Raw genomic sequence first — 14,396 nt, forward strand, 5'->3', positions numbered from 1 at the left:
CTCATTCAAGGGTTTTTCTTTATTTTTACTATTTTCTACATTGTAGAATAATAGTGAAGAAATCAAAACTATGAAATAACACGTTATCATGTAGTAACAAAAAAAGTGTTAACTCAAAATATATTTTATATTTGAGATTCTTCAAAGTAGCAACCCTTTGCCTTGATGACAGCTTTGCACACTCTTGGCATTCTCTCAACCAGTTTAACCTGGAATGCTTTTCCAACAGTCTTGAAAGAATTCCCACACATGCGGAGCACTTGTTGGCTACTTTTCCTTCACTCTGCGGTCCAACTTATCCCAAACCATCTCAATTGGGTTGAGGTCGGGTGATTGTGGAGGCCAGGTCATCTGATGCAGCACTACTTCTTGGTCAAATAGCTCTTACACAGCCTGGAGGTGTGTTGGGTCATTGTCCTGTTGAAAAACAAATGATAGTCCCAATCAGCGCGAACCAGATAGGATGGCGTATAACTGCAGAATGCTGTGGTAGCCATGCTGGTTAAGTGTGCCTTGAATTCTAAATAAATCACAGACAGTGTCACCAGCAAAGCACACCCACACCATCACACCTCCATGCTTCACGGTGGGAACCACAGATGCAGAGATCATCCGTTCACCTACTCTGCGTCTCACAAAGACACGGCGGTTGGAACCAAAAATCTCAAATTTGGACTCATCAGACCAATGGACAGATTTCCACCGGTCTAATGTCCATTGCTCATGTTTCTTGGCCCAAGCAAGTCTCTTCTTATTATTGGTGTCCTTTAGTAGTGGTTTCTTTGCAGAAATTTGACCATGAAGGCCTGATTCACGCCGTATCCTCTGAACAGTTGATGTTGAGTTGTGTCTGTTACTTGAACTCTGTGAAGAATTTATTTGGGCTTCAATTTCTGAGGCTGGTAACTCTAATGAACTTATCCTCTGCAGCAGGGTCTTCCTTTCCTGTGGCGGTTCTCATGAGAGCCAGTTTCATCATAGTGCTTCATGGTTTTTGCGACTGCACTTAAAGAAACTTTCAATGTTCTTGAAATGTTCTGCATTGACTGACCTTCATGTCTTAACGTAATGATGGACTGTCGTTTCTCTGTGATTATTTGAGCTGTTCTTGCCATAATATGGACTTGGTATTTTACCAAATAGGGCTATCTTCTGTATACCACCCCTACCTTGTCACAACACAACTGATTGGCCCAAATGCAATAAGAAGGAAAGAAATTCCACACATTTTTTACTTTTAACAAGGCACACCTATTAATTGAAATGCATTCCTGGTGACTACCTCCTGAAGCTGGTTGAGAGAATGCCAAGAGTGTGCAAAGCTGTCATCAAGGAAAAGGGTGGCTACTTTGAAGAATCTCAAATATAAAATATATTTTGATTTGTTTAACACTTTTTTGGTTACTACATGATTCCATATGTGTTATTTCATAGTTTTGATGTCTTCACTATTATTCTACAATGTAGAAAATAGAAAAAATAAAGAAAAACCCTGGAATGAGTAGGTGTGTCCAAACTTTTGACTGGTACTGTGTATTTTTAGATTTTCTTTTGCTCAGAAAACTTGGGAGGGATAAAACTGGACCGCCGGTGAACCATGGCATATGAACTAACAGGATATTATAGTGAAAAACGCAATTATCACAACACATAGGTTGTAATATGGCTATTTTTTCCTGGCTTGGCTTCCCCAGTGATTTTATCCACTCACCGCTACTGGTAGGCCTACATGCTTGCCCTTCGCTTTATGCACACTTGCTCATACTTGGGTGCCACCAAGCATGCCATGTCAGAGAAACCTCCGCTAGCGCTTGGATTAGGCTTGGCAGCCGCTAGTGGTCGCTATGGATCCTCACTATCCATAGCTTCCAGGTTCGATATAACTTAGTTGAGAAAAGTTGTGCCTACATTGTGAAAAGATTTAGACTGCGTTTAGACAGGCAGCCCAATTCTGCTTTTTTCAATCGGATCGCATTTGAAAAAGATCTGAGAAAAGATGTGATTGGTGAGAAAATACGTATGAGTGGAAAAAAGATCAGAATTGGGCTGCCTGTTTAAACGCAGCCTTGATGTTTACTAAAGTAATTGTACACAAGAACCACACACTTCCTCCATTCAAACCTAATTTCGAAAACGATCATGTACTTTCGATTTTCAGATCTACACCCCCTCCGATGACGCAATCCTAATTTTCAACGTTGGACATTTTTAGCGAACTGTGTAAATGCTGAAAACAGCCGACGCCTTTTATTATTGTAAAAACAACAGACCTGAACAAAGGTAAGTCAATATGAACTATAAAGATATCAAAATTGAATATGCCCACAAGATTAATAACTTTCTTAGCAAATGGGTTGAAGTACATTTGAAATGGCGGAGGAAAAGGAGGTGAAGTGAAGTCGCCTCAACATTTTTCTCGACCAGCGTATGAAACGACGTAACGTTAATTACTTAAGAACTTCTTAGTTGTTACATTTAAGATAACAAATGACCCAGGTAGATGTTATGCACGAAGTTGCCAAATAAGCTATTACAGTAGATATTGCCAGATATTACAGTACAGTACACGGTCTGTTGACGATAGTAATCTTCTGACCCGGGTGCTTTGTTAAGAGCCGCCAACGCTTGCTACAAACATGAACACGTATCGCTTGCAGAACGTTTTTTTGAAACATAAGGAACGTATCTTCCAGATCAGAGAGAAATAACCTTTTGCTTTCATAAAACAAAAGTTTAAATTACTACACACCTTTATTGGGTTAGTGTTCCCACACGCCCAAATGTATCTCCAATATTTTTTGTTATTTTTTTAAAAAAATTTAAAGTTTGCACAAATCTTTATTTAACTTGCTGTAAATAACAGTAACATGCAAAACATAAACATAACATAACATAACAGCCAGAGGGAATCCAAAGAAATTAGAGAAAAAAAAAAATATATATTATATCAAATCAAATACAGACATATATCGAATACATTTTTTTGACATATTGTTTTGTATACGTTTTAAAGATTCTACGTACTGTTCCAAATCAGATAAAAAAATTAAGAAAAGGGGCTTTTTCTTCATAAATTTTGATTTATGGATAAAAGATGTTCCTAATAAAATAAAGAGATTTATGACATACTCACGTTCAATTGTGGAATCAGTGTAGTAAAATAATATGTCAAACTTAGTAATATCAATGGTTGTATGCAATTTGCGGCTAAGATATAGTTTTACATCAGTCCAAAACACTTCACTATATAAACAATTACAGAATAAGTGTTCAATAGATTCAGTTTCTAGTTCACAAAAACTGCATTCACTGGTAACGTCAAATATATATTTAGAAATCAAGCTATTACACGGATAGCATCTATGGATTATCTTAAAGGAGATCTCCTTTACTTTATTGGTCACCATAAATCTGTGTGGAGTGAGCCAAGCACGGCGCCAGTTTACATCAAACGATGAAGCCCAACAAAATATCGCAGAGGGAATAGACTTCCTGTAGAAAATATCCCTTATTAAACGATTGTTGAATTTCGTATCTAGTAGACCAATGGTATCTCCAATATACATCGCTTGTTTATGGAAGACATAGCTAATTTGCCCAGGTGGCCACCTATCTAATGCGCTCCGAACACGTGTGGAAGTGTAGTTCCTCAACAGGAGGCTTGCACAGCTTGTGGATCTGTGCAAAACTCTACAGTAAGTGTATCTTTCTTATTTGAAGGATTCTTTTTCGCTGATATGAAAGACAAGGGGCATATCAACATATGTTTCGAAAACCGGTTGGAAAGTCATGATTGTTGACTTTTTTAAACTTTAAAAACACAGCATCGGAATTGTATACTGAACAAAAATATAAACCCAACATACAACAATTTCAAAGATTTTACTGAGTTACAGTTTATATAAGGAAATAGTCAATTGAAATAAATTCCTTAGGCACTAATCTATGGATTTAACATGACTGGGAATACAGATATGCATCAGTTGGTCACAAGTAGGGGTTTGGAACACAAAACCAGTCACTGTCTGGTGGTGTGCCAACCATTTGCTTCATGCAGCACGACACATCTCCTTCACATAGAGTTGATCAGGCTGCTGATTGTGGGCTGTGGAATGTTGTCCCACTCCTCTTCAATGGCTGTGCGAAGTTGCTGGATATAGTCTGGAACTGGAACACGCTGTCGTACACGTCAATCCAGAGCATCCCAAACATGCTCAATGGGTGACATGTCTGGTTAGTATGCAGGCCATGGAAGAACTAGGACATTTTCAGCTTCCAGGAATTGTGTACAGATCCTTGTGACATTGGGCTGTGCATTATCATGCTGAAACATGAGGTGATGGCGGCAAATGAATGGCACGACAATGGGCATCAGGACCTCGTCAGGATATCTCGTCACGGTATCTGTGCATTCAAATTGCCATAGATAAAATGCATTCTCCGTAGCTTATGCCTGCCCATAACATAACCCCACCGCCACCATACACGTGGTCTGCGGTTATGAGGCCGGTTGGACATACCGCCAAATTCTCTACAATTATGTTGGAGACAGTTTATGATAATTTAATGTTAATTTCTCTATCTGGCAACAGCTGTGGTTGACAGTGCTGCAGTGAGAATTGCACGCTCCCTCAAAACTTGTGTTTTTCATGCTAGCAGTTTAATTTAGTCTAGTAGGCTATTTTTGGACAAGTTGCTGAATTTGATAAGCCAATTGGCCTATCAACCCTCTACCAGTTGTCTGTACAGGGTCTGCTATATATATAGGCTTGGGCAGTATACCGTATACCAATACAGCAGAGAAATTGAGTCTCACACTTTAACGCTCTTAGTTGTTGTCGAAATTAACCCACTATGCTGTTTACTTTCTGCATCTACTTGCGTCATATCACTGATTCTACTTTTATAAACACCTGCAGTCAACTTTTGCAATTCTCCAGGAAATAAAGCAGATCGCGTTCACCTCTCACATTATTTTACATTATGAAGCTTACTGGTAGTTCCCAGTCACATGTTGTTATTACAAGCACACAAAGACAAGAGACCGAAGCCTTTTGAGTCACTCACTGTTGTGCAGCATACACCATAGCATAGTTACAGTATTGAATTCACAACTAAATGTTTGCAGCTAGATATAACTATTAAGTTAACTGTCTATAATGTGCTAAATGCTCTGCAGTTGTGCATTTGGTTTGCTGACATAGTAGCTAGTTATCTATCAAGCTTGGTAGCCTAGTGGTTAGAGCGTTGGACTAGTAACTGAAAGGTTGCAAGATCGGAGCTGACAAGGTAAATAAATCTGCCCCTGAACAAGGCAGAACCCACTGTTCCTAGGCCGTCATTGAAAATAGGAATTTATTCTTAACTGACTTGCCTAGTTAAATAAAGGTAAAATAAAAAAAACATGAAATAAAAGCTTCACTCCATTGATCTTTGTGGGTGGAGTGGGATTTTTGGAGTAGCGAAAACCTTTTTGTAACATGGGCCCACTCTCATTCACAAGGGGGGCGATAGCAAAGATTTTTCATTTTGTGACTTTCCTTGCTAGTAGTAGCTAGCTGGCAGCCACAGATATAATAAGAACTGGAGACTGCATCCAAGATGTCCAACCGTTGTTTTCAAGGTAGATCTACTCACGTTCACATGCGCCGATTCATGGACTCGGTTGCATCCGATTTATACAGCCAACATCTCATACGCACAGGGAGCAGCCATGACGTCATCCAAAAACATGGCAGACATTGGATGAATATAACATTTTAATATCTTCGTCTGTGAGTGATGGAAAAAAATCAGCCTCAACAATTATTTGAATAATTAAAGTAATGATTTGTGCACAAAGGTGATGACTGAAGTGTTTTATTAGGAATTTTCTAATCTGACTTCTCTATGTGTCCATCTATGGAAATTATCTTTCTGGGCCGGGCATCAGTTAAACTGCAGTATCGACGCTGAACCTTTTCGAAACCGTGCTTTTAGACTGGAACCCTGGCCCTGAGCATCCTGGCAAGCTAGCTTTAACCTGGCTAAAAACATAACAAGCTAGCTAGCCTTTGTGAAATAATCAGATTTATAATTTAAAAAATATGGCCTGGAAAATATTCTTATACATGCCGATGTAACCTAAAACATGATCCCAGTTTGATATGCTGCTTGTGTATTCATTCCCATATAAGCTACAAATAGAATGTCATCATGTTGGGAGAAAAAAAGCACATGGTTCGCTAGTTGGCTACAGCAGGTTCTACCATTTCATAATAATAACTAGTTATTACTGTAGTTATTACTTTTAAACGAAATACCTTTTTGGGTTGATTCATGATGTTTGGTTTAACTGTTTAAATAGTCGCTGAGATTATATTTGGTTATCAATGCAAAATAGGTTACTTTGATGCAAGGATGGGCATTTTACATTTTTCACATGTATTCACATGTTTTTTTTTTAAGAGTACTCAAATTTTTGAACACAAGGCCTGCGCTGGAAAGAAATATGCGCGCATTTATCTATAATTTATCATAACCATTACAGACCATTACAAATCCTAATTGCTAAATTGCCCCATATACAGTACCAATCAAAAGTTTGGACACACCTACTCATTCCAGAGTTTTTCTTTATTTTCTACATTGTAGAATAATAGTGAAGACATTAAAACTATGAAATAACACATATGGACTCATGTAGTAACCAAAAAAAGGTTAAACAAATCAAAATATATTTGAGATTCTTCAAAGTAGCCAACCTTTGCCTTGATGACAGCTTTGCACACACTTGGCATTCTCTCAACCAGCTTCACGAGTTAGTCACAAATGCACATTTGTACAAACAGCTTAATGAGGTAGTCACAAATGCACATGTACAAATGGAATACTAGAGTCAAAGCAAATTAAAGTTGTCTTCAAGACAAAATAAATAAAACAATTGGGACAAAATATAACTGTGATCCCTGGTTAAAGAACAAGCTTTGACGTCTGTTCAAGTACTCGAGTAGCCTATATAGCCTATAGATCAGATCAAGGAGCCAAGCGACAACACTGCCCCCACTGTGGAAGGAATGATACAGCGTGTCTTAATTTTCAGGAAGTAAAAAAGTAAGTAAAATGCCGGAGCCTATTACAAAGAGACGCTCCTTTTGTGCCGAAAAATGATATTGCAACACTCCGAATCGTACGTCTGCGTAGAGCTTGTAGTAAGCTTAAGTGGTTAGCTTTTTGCAATCAAGGTCCTCTTGGTAACAAAAGAGAATCCCCTCCTGGATCAAGAGGCTTGCTGTCTAATACTCTTTTTTTTTGCGTGCAACAAACAGTGAGTAACATTTTTGAGTTACTTGTATGACCTGGGATGTCTGTCCTCCAAATAGTTTATGTAAAAGGTTTGCATGTTAGCATTAAGCTAGCATTTGCTATGGGATTGTACATGTACTTGTTAGCATTGATAACCTTCTGATTGAAAATAGCGCCCCTTGTGTGTTTTATACTTGCCTAACATATGGAATTGTATTAAGATGTGTAAGGCTCGGGCGTTGTGGGTGAGGAATCAAAACGCAGGAAGCAGCGAGCACAGGGTAGTGGCTTTTTAATGGGTCAAGAGGCGAACACACACAAGCCACCCCAAACAGCGAATAGCGCGCACACAAAACAAAGTGCCCCAAACACAGGGGAAAACACATGCGGCGCAAAACTAACGCACAAGCGTAAACACAAGCACACAAACAGGAATGACAATCCCGCACAATGAGAAGGTGGACCAGCTAATAATTATAGCCCCGCTAATCACCCCCACTACGAACAGGTGCAAACACTCACAAAAGGGGGGAAAACAAAAAAAGGGAATCAGTGGCAGCTAATAGGCCGGTGACGACGACCGCCGAGCGCCACCCGAGCAGGAGGGGGCGCCACCGTCGGTGGGAATCGTGACAGTACCCCCCTCCTGACGCGCGCCGACACCGGCCTCGAGGACGACCCGGAGGGCGAGGCACAGGGCGATCCGGACGGAGGCGATGGAAATCCCTCAACATGGATGGGTCCAAGACGTCCTCCGCCGACACCCAGCACCTCTCCTCCGGACCGTACCCCTCCCAGTCTACGAGGTACTGCAGGCCCCTCACCCGGCGTCTCGAGTCCAGAATGGCCCGTATGCTGTATGCTGGGGACCCCCCCGATGTCCAGAGGGGGCAGAGTGACCTCCAGCACCTAATTTTCCTGAGGAGAGACACATGAAATGAGGGGTTAATGCGGTAATAGGAAGGGAGTTGTAACCGATAACACACCTCGTTTATCCTCCTCAGGACTTTAAAGGGCCCCACACACTGCAGCCCCAGCTTCCGGCAGGGCACGCAGAGGGACAGATTCCAGGTCGAGAGCCAGACCCTGTCCCCCGGTACGAACACGGGTGCCTCACTGCGGTGGCGGTCAGCACTCCTCTTCTGCCGTCCACTGGCCTCCTTCAGGGATTCCTGGACGGCTCTCCAGGTCTCCTTGGAGCGCTGTACCCAGTCCTCCACCGCAGGAGCCTCTGTCTGGCTCTGGTGCCATGGTGCCAGGACCGGCTGGTAACCCAAAACACACTGAAAGGGTGACATGTTAGTAGAGGAGTGACGAAGTGAGTTCTGGGCTAACTCCGCCCAAGGAATGTACCTCGCCCACTCCCCTGGCCGGTCCTGGCAATACGACCTCAGAAACCTGCCCACCTCCTGGTTCACCCTCTCCGCCTGCCCATTACTCTCGGGGTGATAACCGGAGGTCAAACTGACCGAGACCCCCAGCCGCTCCATAAACACTTTCCAGACCCTGGATGTGAACTGGGAACCTCGATCAGAGACAATGTCCTCCGGCACCCCGTAGTGCCGGAAGACGTGGGTAAATAGGGCCTCCGCAGTCTGCAGGGCCATAGGGAGACCGGGCAACGGGAGGAGACGGCAGGACTTTGAAAACCGATCCACAACCACCAGAATCGTAGTGTTCCCCTGAGACGGGGGAAGATCTGTCAAGAAGTCTACAGACAGGTGCGACCATGGCCGTTGCGGAACGGGGAGGGGCTGTAACTTCCCTCTCGGGAGATGCCTAGGAGCCTTACTCTGGGCGCACACCGAACAGGAAGAGACATAGAACCTCACGTCCTTAGCCAAGGTGGGCCACCAGTACTTCCCCCTGAGACTCCGTACTGTCCTCGCCACACCAGGATGACCCGAAGTGGGTAGCGTGTGCGCCCACCGAATCAATTGATCACAAACACCGAGCGGCACATACATGCGACCCACGGGACACTGTGAAGGCGCAGGTTCCAATACTAATGCCCGCTCGATGTCCGCGTCCACCTCCCATACCACCGGTGCCACCAGTCTAGACGCTGGAATGATGGGAGTTGGATCGATGGGCCGGTCCTCCATGTCATAAAGACGGGACAGCGTGTCGGCCCTCGTGTTCAGGGAGCCTGGTCTATAGGAGATCCTAAACCTAAACCGGGTGAAGAACATGGCCCACCTTGCCTGACACAGATTCAGTCTCCTAGCTGCCCAGATGTACTCCAGATTTCGATGGTCGGTCCAGATGAGAAAGGGGTGCTTAGCCCCCTCAAGCCAGTGTCGCCACACCCTCAAGGCTTTTACCACCGCTAGTAACTCCCTGTCCCCCACATCATAGTTACGCTCCGCCGAACTGAGCTTCTTCGAAAAGAAAGCGCAGGGGCGGAGTTTCAATGGCGTACCCGAGCGCTGTGATAGCACGGCACCCACCCAGCCTCGGATGTGTCCACCTCCACTATGAATGCTAGAGACGGGTCCGGGTGCGCCAACACGGGTGCTTCGGTGAACAGCACCTTCAACTTCTTGAAGGCTCCGTCCGCCTCCGTCAACCACCGCAAACGCACCGGCCCCCCCTTCAGCAGTGAGGTAATGGGAGCCGCTACCTGGCCAAAACCCCGAATACACCTCCGGTAGTAATTGGCAAAGCCTAAGAACCGCTCCACTTCCTTCACCGTGGTTGGAGTCGGTCAATTACGCACGGCCTTAACGCGGTCGCACTCCATCACCACCCCCGTGGTGGAAATGTGATAACCCAGGAAGGAAACGGCTCATTTGGTAAACACACATTTCTCAGCCTTAACGTATAGGTCATGCTCCAGCAGTTTCCCAAGCACCTTGCGTACTAGGGACACATGCGCGGAGCGGGTGGCGGAATATATCAGAATATCATCGATATAGACAATCACGCCCTGCCCGTGCAGGTCCCTGAGAATCTCGTCTACAAAGGATTGAAAGACGGCTGGAGCATTCTTCAACCCATACGGCATGACGAGGTACTCATAATGGCCCGATGTGGTACTAAATGCGGTTTTCCACTCGTCTCCATCCTTAATACGCACCAGGTTATACGCGCTCCTGAGATCCAGTTTTGTGAAGAATTTTGCTCCGTGAAATGATTCCACCGCCGTAGCGATGAGAGGTAGCGGGTAACCAAACCCCACCGTGATAGCATTTAGACCTCTGTAATCAATGCACGGACGCAGACCTCCCTCCTTTTTCTTCACAAAAAAGAAACTCAAGGAGGCGGGTGAGATGGAGGGCCGAATGTACCCCTGTCCTAGAGATTCCGTGATATATGTCTCCATAGCCACCGTCTCCTCCTGTGACAAGGGGTATACGTGACTCTTGGGAAGCGCAGCGTTAACCTGGAGATCTATCGCACAATCCCCCTGTCGATGAGGTAGTAATTTGGTCGCCCTCTTTTTACAGAAAGCGATCGGCGTATTCAGGGGGAATGCGCACGGTGGACACCTGGTCTGGACTCTCCACCGACGTGGCATCTATGGAAACTCCTAGACACCTCCCTGAACACTCCTCTGACCACCCCTGGAGAACCCCCTGTTTCCACGAAATCCGGGGATTGTGATCAGCCAGCCAGGGGACCCCCAGCACCACCGGAAACGCAGGCGAATCAATAAGAAAAAAACGAATCCGTTCCTTATGATTCCCCTGCGTTACCATGTCCAGTGGAACCGTAGACTCCCTGACTAGCCCTGACCCTAATGGTCGGCTATCTAGGGAGTGCATGGGGAAGGGGGAATCTATCGGCAATCGCGGAATGCCCAGCTTAATGGCAAGTCCGCGATCCATAAAGTTCCCAGCTGCGCCTGAATCGACTAGCGCCCTATGCTGGGAAGAGGGGAAAAAATCAGAAAACAAAATTAGTAAGAACACGTGACCAACGGGGTTCTGGGTGAATTTGGTGCTGACTCACCTGGGGTGACCGAGAAGTGTTCTGCCTGCCCTCTCGACTCCCAGACTGACTCCTCCAGCACCGGTCGGCCATGTGTCCTCTCCGACCACAGCTGGTGCAGGAGGAGCCACCTCCTCCGGTGCCCCTTGGCACAGCCCCCCCCCCCACCTCCATAGGAGTAGGGGCGGGGTGCACGGAGGTGGAACGGACAGGACCCTTTCCAAACGCCCACGGGCAGCCAGCAGATTGTCCAGACGGATGGACATATCGATGAGCTCATCAAGGGACAGAGCGGTGTCCCGACAGGCTAGCTCCCTGCGGACGTCCGCCCGGAGACTACACCGGTAATGGTCTATAAGGGCCCTGTCGTTCCACCCCGCCCCAGCAGCCAAGGTCCTGAACTCCAGCGCGATGTCCTGCGCGCTCCTCGTCTCCTGCCTGAGGTGGAACAGCCGCTCACCTGCCGCTCTTCCTTCCGGAGGGTGGTCGAACACGGCCCGAAAGCGGCGGGTGAACTCTGGGTAGTGGTCCCTTGCCGAGTCCGGACCATTCCAGACAGCATTGGCCCACTCCAGAGCTCGGCCCATCAGGCAGGAAACGAGGGCACTCACGCTCTTCTCTCCCGAGGGAGCAGGTCTGACGGTGGCCAGGTACACCTCGAGCTGGAGCAGAAAACCCTGGCACCCAGCTGCCGCTCCATCATACTCCCTCGGGAGCGCCAGACAAAGCGCGCCAGAGACAGACGCAGTGGGAGGCGGAGGTGGCCGCGTCGGAGGAGCCGGAGGTGGAGAGAGGAGACCATCCCTCTCCCATCGGTCCATCCTCTCCATAATCTGATCCATCGCGGATCCGATTCGGTGGAGGACAGTAGTATGGTGGAGCACGCGTTCCTCCATCGAGGGAAGGGGGTTGGCCGCTGCTCCTGCTGACTCCATAGTATTGTGGTGCGGGATTCTGTAAGGCTCGGGCGTCGTGGGTGAGGAATCAAAACGCAGGAAGCAACGAGCACAGGGTAGTGGCTTTTTAATGGGTCAAGAGGCAAACACACACAAGCCACCCCAAACAGCGAATAGTGCGCACACAAAACAAAGTGCCCCAAACACAGGGGAAAACACATGCGGCGCAAAACTAACGCACATGCGTAAACACAAGCACACAAACAGGAATGACAATCCCGCACAATGAGAAGGCGGACCAGCTAATAATTATTGCCCCGCTAATCACCCCCACTACGAACAGGTGCAAACACTCACAAAAGGGGGGGAAACAGAAAAAGGGAATCAGTGGCAGCTAATAGGCCGGTGACGACGACCGCCGAGCGCCACCCGAGCAGGAGGGGGCGCCACCGTCGGTGGGAATCGTGACAAGATGGTCATACCAAGAATAATTTAGCTATTTGATTTAACCTCCCTGGGCAAGGTGGGACGCTAGTCAACAGCCAGTGGAATCGCGTGGCGTGAAATACAAATACCTCATAAATGCTATAACTTCAATTTCTCAAACATATGACTATTTTACACCATTTTAAAGACAAGACTCTCGTTAATCTAACCACACTGTCCGATTTCAAAAAGGCTTTACAGCGAAAGCAAAACATTAGATTATGTCAGGAGAGTACCCTGCCAAAAATAATCACACAGCCATTTTCAAAGCAAGCCTATATGTCACAAAAACCAAAACCACAGCTAAATGCAGCACTAACCTTTGATGATCTTCATCAGATGACACTCCTAGGCTATTATGTTATACAATACATGCATGTTTTGTTCAATCAAGTTCATATTTATATAAAAAACCAGCTTTTTACATTAGCATGTGATGTTCAGAACTAGCAAACTTCCGGTGAATTTACTTAATTACTCACGATTAACGTTTACAAAATACATAACAATTATTTTAAGAATTATAGATACAGAACTCCTTTATGCAATCGCGGTGTCAGATTTTAAAATAGCTTTTCGGCGAAAGCACATTTTGCAATATTCTGAGTAGATAGCCCGGCCATCACGGCTAGCTAATTTGGCACCCACCAAGTTTGGCCCTCACCAAACTCAGATTTACTATAAGAAAAATTGGATTACCTTTGCTGTTCTTCGTCAGAATGCACTCCCAGGACTTCTACTTCAACAACAAATGTTGTTTTGGTTCGAAATAATCCATAGTTATATTGAAATAGCTCCGTTTTGTTCATGCGTTCAGGTAACTATCCGAAGGGTGATGCGCGAGCGCATTTCGTGACAAAAAAATTCAAAATATTCCATTACCGTACTTCGAAGCATGTCAAACGCTGTTTAAAATCAATTTTTATGCGATTTTTCTCATAAAATAGCGATAATATTCCAACCGGGTGACGTTGTATTCATTCAAAGAGAGAAAGAAAAACATGGAGAATTCACATGAACGCGCATCTCCAGTGTCACTGTTCTCAGCCTGACCACTCACAAAATCTCCTGCTGTTTTTCGCCCAGAGACTGGAGAGACGTCATTCCACTTTCTGGCGACTTCTGAGAGCCAATGGAAGCCTTAGAAAATGTCACGTTACAGCAGAGATGCTGTATTTTTGATAGAGATGCCAATGAAGGAGAACATATTGTCAGACAGGGCACTTCCTGTATGGAATCTTCTCAGGTTTTGGCCTGCCATATGAGTTCTGTTATACTCACAGACACCATTCAAACAGTTTTAGAAACTTTAGAGTGTTTTCTATCCAAATCTACTAATTATATGCATATTCTCGTTTCTAGGCAAGAGTAGTAACCAGTTTAAATCGGGTACGTTTTTTATCCGGCCGTGCAAATACTGCCCCCTAGCCCCAACAGGTTAAAGACCCTGTAGGTATAAAAAAATATATATATTTGCAAAGTACTTGTTAAAATATAGAATTTGCCCATAGAAACGCATTCAATGACACGTTCATAAATGGCAAAACAGACAGTCAAAAAATGTATCCTAAGGAATAAGGTTTTGAAGTGTCTGTCCTATATCTATTAGATAGAAGAAAGCTCAGATTTCTTATTTTTAAAATATTTTTTTTAACACATATTTAACCCATTCATTTTTTGAACCGGTACCTGGTTACCTTCAGACGAGTCCTGTGACACTTGTGGGTGTCGTAGAACAAAACATTGAGCAGCATCAGTGACGATTAAAAAGTGAGTATACACAATGCCCACTGAAAA

General features: G+C 45.0%; 1 protein-coding gene and 1 long non-coding RNA gene across 2 annotated transcripts in view; one reads left to right on the plus strand and one right to left on the minus strand.

Moving 5' to 3' along the window:
* Nucleotides 1-2,710, minus strand: LOC145877592 (uncharacterized). The gene is made up of 2 exons (XR_014391933.1): nucleotides 2,567-2,710; nucleotides 1-417 (listed from the first exon to the last, which is right to left on the minus strand). It is a non-coding gene; the product is annotated as an uncharacterized LOC145877592 (long non-coding RNA).
* LOC100380862 (mitogen-activated protein kinase kinase kinase 14) overlaps nucleotides 2,124-14,396 on the plus strand; it is a 25,517-nt gene continuing 13,244 nt past the window's right edge. Inside the window, exon 1 of the mRNA XM_045715044.2 lies at nucleotides 2,124-2,280. The gene's annotated coding sequence lies outside the window, so the exon portion shown is untranslated. The remainder of the gene's footprint in view (nucleotides 2,281-14,396) is intronic.

This window comes from Salmo salar, chromosome 03, assembly GCF_965601325.2.
Source record: "Salmo salar chromosome 03, fSalSal1, whole genome shotgun sequence".
Classification (NCBI taxonomy): domain Eukaryota; kingdom Metazoa; phylum Chordata; class Actinopteri; order Salmoniformes; family Salmonidae; genus Salmo; species Salmo salar.